The 12569-nt window shown below is 48.6% G+C and overlaps 1 long non-coding RNA gene across 1 annotated transcript; it reads right to left on the minus strand.

Moving 5' to 3' along the window:
- Positions 1-7447: 7447 nt before the first annotated feature.
- LOC149750625 (uncharacterized) lies at positions 7448-9510 on the minus strand. The gene is made up of 2 exons (XR_016393852.1): positions 9476-9510; positions 7448-8127 (listed from the first exon to the last, which is right to left on the minus strand). It is a non-coding gene; the product is annotated as an uncharacterized LOC149750625 (long non-coding RNA).
- Between the last annotated feature and the right edge of the window lie 3059 nt (positions 9511-12569).

Raw genomic sequence — 12569 nt, forward strand, 5'->3', positions numbered from 1 at the left:
TCCCTCTTGGAAGACATGAGGTGGCCTACGATTGGGGCGTGCTAGGCCCTAGTCACAATAGGATGCATCTGCCCTTCCTCAAACTTGAGGTTTTACTCATCTCCTGGGCTGGCAAACTCACTCTCGGTTTGATGGCGCTTGAGGATGACAGTGCCTTCACGCAAGCCCTGGCCCCATTTCCCCATCACTTTACGAGCCGTGGCTTCCTCGTGTTTCCAAACCCACTCGTGACGGTTTCCCTAGAACCTTGACTTCTGGGATGGTGGTAAGCAAGCATGCAGGACACTGCTGTGTGTGGGAGCGGTGAGGGTAGTGTTCCAGGTTATTCCGGTTGGTGGGGGAAGTGTGGACCAACCAGCGTGCACAGCGAGCCTTGTTGAAATAGAAACAACTACTGAGGGGTGAGTGGCTCTTTTGGAGACCCAGTAAACTCAGCAAAGTTGGGACCATGACTTAACCTAGACTCAGAACCACATTCAGCCTGAACTGGAAACAAACCTGGACAAGCCGCTTTAATTTTGCACCTGCTGTAATAAAACAGAAAATAGAGGTTGCAGGTCTCTCCCCTGCCTCTTGGTCAGCAAAACATTAGTCTTCATTTACAGAAACTGGGCGATACAGTTGACAGTACGTATCTCACTTACAGGTGTATAAGTCACGCAGACTGCAGGCTTCTCAGGGAAATGATTATCATAAGGTGGAGAGGCTGGGGAGCTAAGAAACTTTGACCTGGCATGGGCTGCTGGACGAGTCACCCAGTCTGGCTCCTGGAATCTGACCTCCCAGGACTTCAGCGCTGATGCATCCTTCCCGTTCCACTTATAGATTCCAGAACAAAGAAGGATGCCACAGGGCAGGGACAAGGATGAAAAGGTTGAAACAACACCCATCAAAGGATGAAACATACCTTAAATAATTCCCCAATTAGTGTTCCGACTGGGGCTCTGATTGTCACCAGCTGGGTGACTTTGGGCACTTTACATCTTTGCGCACCAGTTTCCTCATCTGCTAAACAGGATAACCCCATACTGCATGTCAGCTGAACGGCTTATTTGGACAACATGTGTAAGCATGTGCACACTCATGGGCACAGAATAAGGGCTCAACGATGGCGGGGTGCTCTGTGGAGTCGGGCTCTGAAAGCTGGGGCAAAGCCCACTCTTAGAAGTAGGGAGGAGGTCGTTGCCACATTTGAAGCCAAGTAGCGGCACTTGCTACCAGTGTCCTAAGACCTTGACTGACACAAACGGAAATGGGCAAGCCAGTCCTGAGGATGGCACGTTTCATTATCAGACCTGGAATTTAGCCACAGCTCAGTTGCAAGCCCTACAGTAACCCTAGATCTTGGGAATTCACATTGCAGCATGAGAAGTCAGCCTTGGGAATCAGTGGTGTCTACTCTGGGACTCACCTTAAGGACAGGCTATGCATGGGCTCGGCCCCGAGGGAAACCCAGAGGATCTCAGGCCTTCCCGGGAGAAGAAGCCCTTCCGACTGTTGTCACTCTGACAGAAGCAACCCTGATAGGCTTGGAGAGAGATTTCAGCTCAGGTCCCTAGTAGCAGAGAAGAAAGGCCACGTGGGGCAGGTATTCTGGGATAACTAATAATTCATCAAGACGTAGTGAGCTCACACAACGCACCAGGCCCTGGGGACGGTGGCCAGCAAGGAGGGCCAGAGCCTCCCTGGTCCCTAAACTGCTTCGCATCCTCTTCTCCGCCTACTGTTTCCAACTCTGTAGATACTTCTCAATGGTTTGCCTTGGATTAGCTGAAGAACTCAAACCCACTTTTGGCCATAGAAATGCCTGCGTAACTAGAGAAAATGTGAACCTCTGAAGATCCATGAGTTTGGGTGTTACATCCAGGCCATCTTTTCTGGCCTAAGCCCTCTCTACCCAGAACAGATTTTGTTGGGTGTGGAACCTGCTCTCTCAAGCATGCATGATGTAGTATTGCATCTACCAACAGAGGACGTCGGAACATGTCCTCTAGGATCCACGGGTACAACGAAACGCTTCTCCTGCGCATTGGGAATGGTATTGTCCCCTGACATTCATTAGCATCACTCTTTGTCTTCCTCCAAACCTCTGACTCTCATATACAAGCACACAGACACACACAGACACACACACACAAAGGCAGAAGGGACAATTGGGACCAAGGATGATTCAGTAGAACCTGGGCACAGGCTAAGCCCACTGTATCTTCTGTGCCAGGCATCTGTGAATGAACTCCAGGCCGGGGCCCATGCACACATATGCAGTGGCAGGCCGAGCTGACCCTCTGGGGCCGGCCACATCAACAGACAGGGTTCCGGACAAAGGACTCCTGGTGGCTGGAACTAGAGCCTCTCTGCTGAAATCCATCGAACCTGGGGATCACCTGGGGCATGGCAGGGTGTGTGCCATCATCTGGGTGGCTGAGACATTCCCTCCCTTTTCAAGGGGTCTTGTCCTGGGAGGATGAGGGAAGGGCAGTCCTCCCCTGACTGTCAGAATCTCTGCTCGAGTTTCCAATTCTGGCCTACAATTCAGAGCTATTCTCATTTTACAGGTTCGAAAGGTTCTGTTCGCTAAGGTTACTTAAGGAAAAAGTAGGGAAGAGAGGATTTAACCCAGCCCTGCCAGGCTCCAGGATACGTGTGTGTGTTCTTTTACTTGCACTATACTACCTTCTAGGGAATTTCTTTGTGTGGAAGATGTAACTATATTCTTTCCTGTGGAAGGTAGCCTTCTTTAGAAGCCCTCAGCATCATCCCCTTCATATGGAGATCTTTCTGCTTGGAAATTCACTCAAGGTCAAGGGTCGATAACCTGCTGGAATGTTGCCGAAGCCTGGGGAGGCTCTGAACTGTGTGCTCTGGGGCCATGCACATGAACAAGAAAGACAATGTGAGCATGTGTGTTGGTGCATTGCAGTGTCTGTGAGTGTGTGTGGGTGAGGGAAGACATATTTCACGGTGATTGACATCTTATGAAGGTTTGCCTGTGTGTGTTGTGTGTGGCCTCACGTGAGGGGTCATGAATGGATCTATGTGGGAATATGAACTTGAGTGTGCGAGGGTGAGTGTGCACAGGGCTGAGAGTCAAGAGGTATGCAGAGGTGTTGCTGACTCCATAGATAAAATGTGAAAAGAACTTATGTAACAGGTGGCTCCTAGGCTCTGTACCAGCTGCCCTGCCGGCCTGTGTGCCTACACCAACACTGCCAGGCGGCCAGCTCAGTCCTACACCGTGGAGAAGCTGGGAGGCCGACGCCTGTCCCAGCGGGGGCCTCTGGGACACTGCTCCATCTTCTGTTCTCCATGGTCAGTGGAAGTCTTCACACGTGGAGAATTTATGCTGAATAACAACCCCGTGTTTGTCTTTGATATGAACGTGTACCCCTGTATAAACACGTGTGAAGGTGTGACTGTTTGAACGTACTGCTTTTGCCTTCCAAAGGATCAGTGAGTTTTACGTTCTGGAAAGACGGGATCCAGGCTTTATGCTTCTTTTAGCCACTAGCACAGTCAGAGCACTTGCCATGTTGCAAAGATAAGGACCAGGGTTTGAATCTCACCTCCACCACATGCAAGGTGTTGTTACACTGAACACGTAAGGAGCTTCTCTTCACCTCGCCACTACCTCTCACAGGAAGAGCAAGACCTGCTTCAATATGGTGGTATCTATGTGTGAGCACTTGCCACACGCCGTGCCCTCTCCATGCTTCCTCGACTTATCTGCCTCCTCCTGGGAGTAGGGTTTGCCTCTAAAAGGCATGGCTGGCTGTGTACATTGATAGGCAAAAGTCACTGTGGGCCAGAGCTGCCCAGGACTGCCTCAACAGCAGGAATCATCATGGGCAGCTGTTACAAAGGGGAAGCTTGTGGAAGAAAAGGGCAACCACCCAATGTGGTGAATAGGCCCTGGACGAAATGCCATTTCCGCCTGTGAACACGCCTCGGATGCTTTGGTCTACACAACTCTTCCTTGTCCTGGCCCCAAGATGTGCCCTACCCCTCACACCTTGTTCTTACTAAAGGTGTGGAGCCCATGTCGTCAGGTTGGTGATAATAAGTGGAGGGTCTTGCTGCTCTGTCAGGAAGTGGAGAATAATAAGAAAAGCAAGAGCTAACATTCATCCAACATTTACTATGTGTTACATCCTACTTACTATTTATTTACATTGTCTCATTGAAGACCCCTCCCCGTCAACCGCAGGTTGCAGACATTATTCTGCTCACTATACACATGAGTAAAGTGAGGCCCAGGGAAGTATTGGATTCACTCCATCACAGACATGCATCTGGCATCCAAACCCACTATGACGGGATAAAGGAAATTCCGCAAGACGGTCCGCACATAACCCCATGTGCACACAATCCTAGGATGATAATTAGTGGAGGAGAAAATTAAGTGAAGCCCAGAGAGGCAAAATTCAACCTTGTCTTAATCAGTGTGGGAGGGAGGGTGAAGAAATAGAGAATAGGAACCGAAACGAGAGTTCTGGGACAAGCTCATGTATATGAGGCAAGAGAGGAGCTCTTTGGAGCCTGTGCTGAATGAGGTATGTGAGGATGGGGAATTGGCTCAAAGAGCTCAACATTTCAGGGAGTTCTCTTAAGGTGTCTACAGCTTTTCAATTCATTTTGTGTGTCATCGTTGAGTTCTGTTGAATGCAACGCTGAGTTGGAAATATTTACGACACATAGGTCTGGAAACTGGACGCGCCCCCCAGCTTTCCGTGGTGTCAAATGGTGCAGGTGGCTGCAGAGGCTATGTGCTCTCTCCACCACGGACAGGGGATGAGACGTTGAAGACTGGCCTCCTGGGGACAACTAGCACTCGCAGCATTGGCTGCTGCTCTACACAGCCCTGGAACGCACTGCTGCTTACGTGCACACATCCCGCTGTCCTTCCGCTCTGAACCTCCCTTCTCCCGGTGTTCTTCCTGGAAAGACATTTTCTGGGAGCCCTGTGCTGGATGTCATTATGACACAGATGGCCAAGTTCTCCTTCCTCCACTCAACAGCCCGCAGTGTTCTCTCTCTGTCTCCTCTGAATTCTGTCGGCAGAAATGTCGTATCTGTGGCTTCCAAGTCGTCCATGAATTAGACGTCTTCCGGTCATAATGTATTTTTGTTGTATGGACGGTCTGAGATTGGTTTCCTTATGGGGATTAAACCAAGAGTACTCGAGCCTTGTGTGTGAGTTTGTGCTTCCACAGCATCCATCACATTCTAAACAAAGGGAGGGGCAGGTACTTACGAAGGATGCAATGATGCATTGCTGGTTGGGATGGATGGATTGATGATGGCTAAATAAGTAGATGGATGGAGCCTCGCTGAAGGACATGAACAGAGGTGGTAGAGGACGAAGAGACCAGCCAAGCATGGAAGCAATGCCAAACTAAACCTAAAATTTTTGCCTTTAGCGTATTCTGAAATCTACGTGCTCTGCGATCTATGTTGGAGATAATTCACACATTGAGTGTATGTTTTGTTCCTTTCGGATTGCTTTGGGTGCTTCTGTGGATTTTCAGTGATTCCCTTGCAGCCCAGAAAAATGAAATGGGAGACAGGTATAGGAAAAGAGATGCAAAGACCTCAATTTGGGGGCTTTTAGTGAGAGAAGAATTCGGTGGAAAGGTATGGGTGTAGTGGACGTAATAGAAAGAAGAAGTTTGGCTTACCTGTGGGCCTGAGGTTACCACCGGTTAATCAGGTTACCCTGATATCGCAAGGATTTAAGGAATGGAAAGTAAGAGGGCAGTGAGATAAAAATAGCCCAGGAGAAACCCCAAGCTAGAGAATCAATGGGTGCTATGACTTTAAAAATTATTTACAGTGGATATGTGTGTGTGATGGATGTATGATTTTTTTTTAACATCTTTATTGGGGTATAATTGCTTTACAATTGTGTGTTAGTTTCTGCTTTATAACAAAGTGAATCAGTTATACAAATACATATGTTCCCATATCTCTTCCCTCTTGCGTCTCTCTCCCTCCCACCCTCCCTATCCCACCCCTCCTGGCAGTCACAAAGCACCGAGCCGATATCCCTGTGCCATGCGGCTGCTTCCCACTAGCTATCTACCTTACGTTTGGTAGTGTATATATGTCCATGCCTCTCTCTCGCCCTGTCACAGCTCACCCTTCCCCCTCCCCATATCCTCAAGTCCGTTCTCCAGTAGGTCTCTGTCTTACTCCTGGCTTACCCCTAGGTTCTTCACGACATTTTTTTTTTTGTTAAATTCCAGATATATGTGTTAGCATACGGTATTTGTCTTTCTCTTTCTGACTTACTTCACTCTGTATGACAGACTCTAGGTCTAGCCACCTCATTACAGATAGCTCAATTTCATTTCTTTTTAGGGCCGAGTAACATTCCATTGTATATATGTGCCACATCTCCTTTATCCATTCATCCGATGATGGGCACTTAGGTTGTTTCCATCTCCAGGCTATTGTAAATAGAGCTGCAATGAATATTTTGGTACATGACTCTGTTTGAATTATGGTTTTCTCAGGGTATATGTCCAGTAGTGAGATTGCTGGGTCATATGGTAGTTCTATTTGTAGATTTTTAAGGAACCTCCATACTGTTCTCCATAGTGGCTGAACCAATTCACATTCCCACCAGCCGTGCAAGAGTGTTCCATTTTCTCCACACCGTCTCCAGCATTTATTGTTTCTAGATTTTTTGATGATGGCCATTCTGACTGCTGTGAGATGATATCTCATTGTAGTTTTGATTTGCATTTCTCTAATTATTAATGATGTTGAGCATTCTTTCATGTGTTTGTTGGCAGTCTGTATACCTTCTTTGGAGAAATGTCTATTTAGGTGTTCTGCCCATTTTTGGATTGGGTTGTTTGTTTTTTTGTTATGGAGCTGCATGAGTTGCTTGTAAATTTTGGAAATTAATCCTTTGTCAGTTGCTTCATTTGCAAATATTTTCTCCCATGATGTATGATTTTTACATAGACTGTCTCCTACTTACACATTTTGTTAGCTTGAACAAAATCCCGTCTTTTCCTTTACCAGTGGGAGAGTTTTTGAGGCCCGATCCTCAATTCATTTTAACTCACATGCCCTTGGAGTATTCTCTGAATTTCCATTTATTTGCCTCTACTCTACTCTTTAGCTCCTGGCTGTATTCCCCTTACTCTTTCTGTGCCTCCGTTTTCGTGACGGGCATAATCTCCCCTGTGTCCAAAGGCTGTTCTCATTTTGCAAGGATGTGGGGATGTGTCTCCATACAGCTGAAGTGCCCACCTCTCCACCTCACCCAGGCAGTACCATGCAAAATGTCCTTCAGCTCAGAAGTGCATCTCCCCATGCCTTCTGCTGTACCTGCACCCACATGCCCAGCCTTCCTAGGGCTCTCATTTAGGCAGCAGGATACAAAATCTGCAGGAGTTAACAACTGTAACATGACGAAATAATCAAACCGACACACTCATGGCAGCGGAATTGTGTTTAATTGTTTGAAAAACTGGAGCAGAGACGAAGTGTGCTAGGGAAGGGTGGTGGAGCATGCTGCTTAAGTTTCCAAGCAGCCAAAAGGGTAAAGTATACAAGTCAGCAAAGATTAGACAGTTTAGAACCGGATCCTTTGCTAAATGGAAATTGCAGCTGCTAATTCATAAGAAATGTCGATCCAGGAAGCTGCCATCTTGGTGCTGCCTTTTCCACAAGTGTGGCTTCTTCCAGAAGCCGAGGGTGAGTGGTGCTGACAGCTAACTGGCTGAGAGAGGGGAGTGGGCTTCATGTTCTCTGTTCTGCAGGTAGTTGGCCTCTGGCCCATGCCTGGGGTTTACTTCTGCTTGGACTTCCGGCACTGCTGAGGGGCTGGGCACTTTGGGACAGAGGGCTCCTTACCCTTGGGTGGAGGCTGGCAAGGCTGCTTGGTGTGCTGAGGTGGAGTTTAGCAGTGCTTTGGTGGGGGGAAACAGTACTTTACTGAGGGGCAACATTGCTGCGGAGGGGGACAGTACTGCTGAGGTGGGGGGCAGCAATACTTTGGTGAGGGGCAGCAATACTTTGGTGGGGTGCAGCATGGCTGGGGTGGAGGGCAGCAATACTTTGGTAGCGGGCAGCACAGCTTCTGCTTCGGATGATACATTCTGGTCTGGATGTGCACTGCAATGGAAAAGACACTGAAGTGAGGAACTCTAGAACCTTAGAGACACTCAACCCAGGAGAACCACTTGCCTCGTTCAAACCTGTGCCGATTCAACCTTGGCCTGGTGGCTTCACCGATTAAATGTGTCTGTGTGCAATGAGGTGCGTCAGTATTAATTGTAGCTACAGTTTGTAAGCCATAGCAAGGTTTTAGTAGAGACAAATAAAGAAATACAGAAGGAAGGAAGGAAAGAAGAAAGAGAGGAAAAAAGGGTGAAAGGAGAAGAGTAATGGACAGGGGTAGAAAAAACAAAGATATACAAAATGAGAGAGAGTCACACAGACAGAGAGAGAGAGGAGAGAGATGGAAAGAATAAGAAGGAAGGTCAGGGGTAATGAGAACAAAAAGTATTATCCTTCCACAGCAGATACTGTGGAATGTAGAACATGATTCTCTTGGATCTTAGTCCTATCTCAAAAATTAACCAGCTGTGTGACTTTGAGCAAGTTACTTAACTTCTTTGTACTCTTCTTAAAGTTGTTGTAAAGATTAAATGAGCATATAAAACTCCACACAAACACATGTAAATACACAGGTAAATATGAGTGTAAAGATATATGTGTGTGTGTGTGCTCGTGTGGTCACACACACACACACACACACACACACACACGAGGACCAAAACATGTTGAGTACTCTGGTAAAGATTTTGACTTTTTAAATAAATATCCAACAGTTGTAACAGAGCATCTTAACCACTCTCTAAGAGACTTCATAGAAAAGAGGCATCTAGAGACAAAAGGACCGTTTAGCTCGATACTAAATTATAGGTGAAAAAGCAAATCTTAGAGAGGGAAGTCATGGATCCCCAGGCACTGAGCACACGGGGGTGGAACAATGGTCCCCGACTCCCAGAGCAGGACATGGCCACTTTACCACCTCCTCTTGTCCTTGCTGCACTGACCTCCCTGGGTCTCTGCCCCCTGCTCCCTGAGGAGCTCTCCTGCCTCGCTGCACTGGCCTTTCCCTTCAGGGCAGCCCTGCCCTAGAGTTGGTGTCACCCTCTCATAACCAGCTCCGCTCAGCTCCTGGCCACGACAACAGAGCCACCACACACGCCAGCAGGACCCTCAATACAGAACTCTGGTCACATCCTGGACCCCCATCTCAGCCCCCACCCCACACACTTCAGATGTTGCCTTGTAACCCAAGACAGGTGGGTCCCAAATGATACGGACGAGAGAGGTGCCCACACGAGGCCTTTCTTTCTGGCCAGCCACCCATTGTGCCAGCCCCAGCTGCCTGCGGAGTTTGGGACCATTTAGAACCAGGCTCCCAGGAGAGGAGTTCCTTTGCCCTACTTACCCTAGTCCACCAGCGGCTGGAACGTGGAGATGCTGAGGCTTTTGGGATGCTCTAAGACTGCACACCTTTTATACGTCTCAGATCCCTCTTGGAAGACATGAGGTGGCCTACGATTGGGGCGTGCTAGGCCCTAGTCACAATAGGATGCATCTGCCCTTCCTCAAACTTGAGGTTTTACTCATCTCCTGGGCTGGCAAACTCACTCCCGGTTTGATGGCGCTTGAGGATGACAGTGCCTTCACGCGAGCCCTGGCCCCATTTCCCCATCACTTTACGAGCCGTGGCTTCCTCGTGTTTCCAAACCCACTCGTGACGGTTTCCCTAGAACCTTGACTTCTGGGATGGTGCTAAGCAAGCATGCAGGACACTGCTGGGTGTGGGAGCGGTGAAGGTAGTGTTCCAGGATATTCCGGTTGGTGGGGTAAGTGTGGACCAACCAGCGTGCACAGTGAGCCTTGTTGAAATAGAATCAACTACTGAGGGGTGAGTGGCTCTTTTGGAGATCCAGTAAACTCAGCAAAGTTGGGACCATGACTTAACCTAGACTCAGAACCACATTCAGCCTGAACTGGAAACAAACCTGGACAAGCCGCTTTAATTTTGCACCTGCTGTAATATAAACAAAAAATAGAGGTTGCAGCTCTCTCCCCTGCCTCTTGGGCAGGAAAACATTAGTCTTCATTTACAGAAACTGGGCGGATACAGTTGGCAGTACGTATCTCACTTACAGGTGTATAAGTCACGCAGACTGCAGGCTTCTCAGGGAAATGATTATCATAAGTTGCAGAAGCTGGGGACCTAAGAAACTTTGACCTGGCCTGGGCTGCTGGACGATTCACCCAGTCTGGCTCCTGGAATCTGATCTCCCAGTGCTTCAGGGCTGATGCATCCTTCCCGTTCCAATTATAGATTCCAGAACAAAGAAGGATGCCACAGGGCAGGGACAAGGATGAAAAGGTTGAAACAACATCCATCAAAGGATGAAACATACCTTAAAAAATTCCCCAATTAGTGTTCCGACTGGGGCTCTGATCGTCACCAGCTGGGTGACTTTGGACACTTTACATCTTTGCGCACCAGTTTCCTCATCTGCTAAACAGGATAACCCCATACTGCATGTCAGCTGAACGGCTTATTTGGACAACATGTGTAAGCATGTGCACACTGATGGGCACAGAATAAGGGCTCAAGGATGACGGGGTGCTCTGTGGAGTCGGGCTCTGAAAGCTGGGGCAAAGCCCACTCTTAGAAGTAGGGAGGAGGTCGTTGCCACATTTGAAGCCAAGTAGCGGCACTTGCTACCAGTGTCCTAAGACCTTGACTGACACAAACGGAAATGGGCAAGCCAGTCCTGAGGATGGCATGTTTCATTCTCAGACCTGGAATTTAGCCACAGCTCAGCTGCAAGCCCTACAGTAACCCTAGATCTTGGGAATTCACAGTGCAGCATGAGAAGACAGCCTTGGATATCAATGTTGTCTCCTCTCGGACTCACCGTAAGGCCAGGCTATACATGGGCTCGGCCCCGGGGGAAACCCAGGGGATCTCAGGCCTTCCCGGGAGAAGAAACCCTTCCGCCTGTTGTCACTCTGACAGAAGCAACCCTGATGGGCTTCGAGAGAGATTTCAGCTTAAGTCCCTAGTAGCAGAGAAGAAATATCACGTGGGGCAGGTATCCTGGGATAACCAATAATTCATCAAGACGTAGTGAGCTCACACAACAGGCCCTGGGGACGGTGGCCAGCAAGGAGGGCCAGAGCCTCCCTAGTCCCTAAACTGCTTCGCATCCTCTTCTCCGCCTACTGCTTCCAACTCTTTACATACTTTTCAATGGTTTGGCTTGGATTAGCTGAAGATCTCAAACCCACTTGTGGCCGTAGCAATGCCTACGTAACTAGAGAAAATGTGAACCTCTGAAGATCCATGAGTTTGGGTTTTACATCCAGTCCATCGTTTCTGGCCTAAGCCCTCTCTTCCCAGAACAGATTTTGTTGGGTGTGGAATCTACTATCTCAAGCATGCATGATGTAGTACTGCATCTACCAACAGAGGACGTCGGAACGTGTCCTCTAGGAGCCACAGGTACAACTAAACGCTTATCCTTGGAATGGTATTGATCCCTGACATTCATTAGCATCACTCTTTCTCTTCCTCCAAACCTCTGACTCTCATATACAAGCACACAGACACACACAGACACACACACACACACACACACACACACACACACACACACACACACAAAGGCAGAAGTGACAATTGGGACCAAGGAGGTTTCAGCAGAACCTGGGCACAGGCTAAGCCCACCGTATCTTCTGTGCCAGGCATCTGTGAATGAACACCAGGCCGGGGCCCATGCACACATATGCAGTGGCAGGCCGAGCTGACCCTCTGGGGCCGGCCGCATCAACAGACAGGGTTCCGGACAAAGGACTCCTGGTGGCTGTAACTAGAGCCTCTCTGCTGAAATCCATCGCACCTGGGGATCACCTGGGGCATGGCAGGGTGTGTGCCATCACCTGGGCGGCTGAGAGATGCCCTCCCTTTTCAAGGGGTCTTGTCCTGAGAGGATGAGGGAAGGGCAGTCCTCCCTGACTCTCAGAATCTCTGCTCGAGTTTCCAATTCTGGCCTACAATTCGGAGCTATTCTCATTTTACAGGTTCGAAAGGATCTGTTCGCTAAGGTTACTTAAGGAAAAAATAGGGAAGAGAGGATTTAACCCAGCCCTGCCAGGCTCCAGGATACGTGTGTGTGTTCTTTTACTTGCACTATACTACCTTCTAGGGAATTTCTTTGTTTGGAAGATGTAACTATATTCTTTCCTGAGGAAGGCAGCCTTCTTTGGAAGGCCTCAGCATCATCCCCTTCATATGGAGATCTTTCTGCTTGGAAATTCACTCAAGGTCAAGGGTCGATAATCTGCTGGAATGTTGCCGAAGCCTGGGGAGGCTCTGAACTGTGTGCTCTGGGGTGATACACATGAACAAGAAAGACAATGTGAGCATGTGTGTTGGTGCATTGCAGTGTCTGTGAGTGTGCGTGGGTGAGGGAAGACATATTTCACGGTGATTGACATCTTATGAAGGTTTGCCT

This window comes from Delphinapterus leucas, chromosome 1 (genome assembly GCF_059928025.1).
Source record: "Delphinapterus leucas isolate spDelLeu-1000000601 "Yukka" chromosome 1, BTC_Dleu_Yukka2, whole genome shotgun sequence".
Classification (NCBI taxonomy): Eukaryota; Metazoa; Chordata; class Mammalia; order Artiodactyla; family Monodontidae; genus Delphinapterus; species Delphinapterus leucas.